This window comes from Tupaia chinensis, unplaced genomic scaffold, assembly GCF_000334495.1.
Source record: "Tupaia chinensis unplaced genomic scaffold, TupChi_1.0 Scaffold148646_1, whole genome shotgun sequence".
Classification (NCBI taxonomy): Eukaryota; Metazoa; Chordata; class Mammalia; order Scandentia; family Tupaiidae; genus Tupaia; species Tupaia belangeri.
Genome location: NW_006208495.1, coordinates 152887 through 153972, shown reverse-complemented (window position 1 = coordinate 153972; position 1086 = coordinate 152887).

The window sequence follows — 1086 nt, the reverse complement described above, 5'->3', positions numbered from 1 at the left end:
TGTGTGTACACAAATAATATGTATATATTTGCTTATATTTAAAATATTTAAAATAGCAGAAAGTTAAACTAAACATAAATTATAACATAGTTGCTTATAAGAGAAAGAAAAAAGGTGAAAGAAAAGCAGCTATATAGCTTTTGAATTTATCATGTTTTATAGATTCATTGTGAAAAGTAAATATGAAGAAATTTTAAAAAGAAAATAATATGAAGAAATTTTAAAAAGAAACTTAGGTGTTGAAAGGTTATACTTAAAAATCAAATACAAAACTAATTAGATGAGCCCAAGTATCAAGTTGGAGGCTTAACTACACAGAGAAAAATATTGTAAGTCACTTTAACAGAGAGTCGCTATTCTTGAACCTCTGTTCCGCATTGTATATATTTAGTCCTCGGAGAAGGTCAGCTACTCATGACTCTAAATATCATCTCTATATTAATTATTTCAAGTGTTTATCTCTATCCTAGAATATATAGCAGTCTTATGTACTTTTGAAATATTATATGCTTTGTACTTGACCTACTTTATCACAAAGACCACCTTAACTTTTTTTCTTTCTTAGTTTTTGCTGTGGGGTACATGCACTCGCTGGAGAGAGAGAGAGACAGAGAGAGAGAAATCAACCCCTGAGGGAATGGCCGTGTTGCAATCCCTCCTCCTCCATTCTCCTCTCAGGATTTTGGACATGCATATTCATGCCCTGCAGGATTTTCAAGCCATCACATCTGAGACTTGAACCTCTGTTGGCCATGTGGAGAGAGACAGAGAGACAGAAAGCACCACCTGCTGACCCCACCTTAACAATTTTTAAAGGAGAAAATCTTACAGACTGTATTCTTGACCAAAGTGATATTATACCAAAAGTAAAAAATGGAAGAGATAATTGAACAAACCAACAGAACTGTAGACATGGGATATTTAATTAAGAAATAAAAACTAGGGACCAGCAGTTAGTGTTATCGCTATGTTGCTGGACTCCCATGTAGTCAACCGTGGTTCGAGTCCCAGACCTGGTTGCTTAAACTCACGCCAGGTGCGTGTGCGTGCGTGTCCAAGATCCTGAAAGGAGAATGGAGGAGAAGG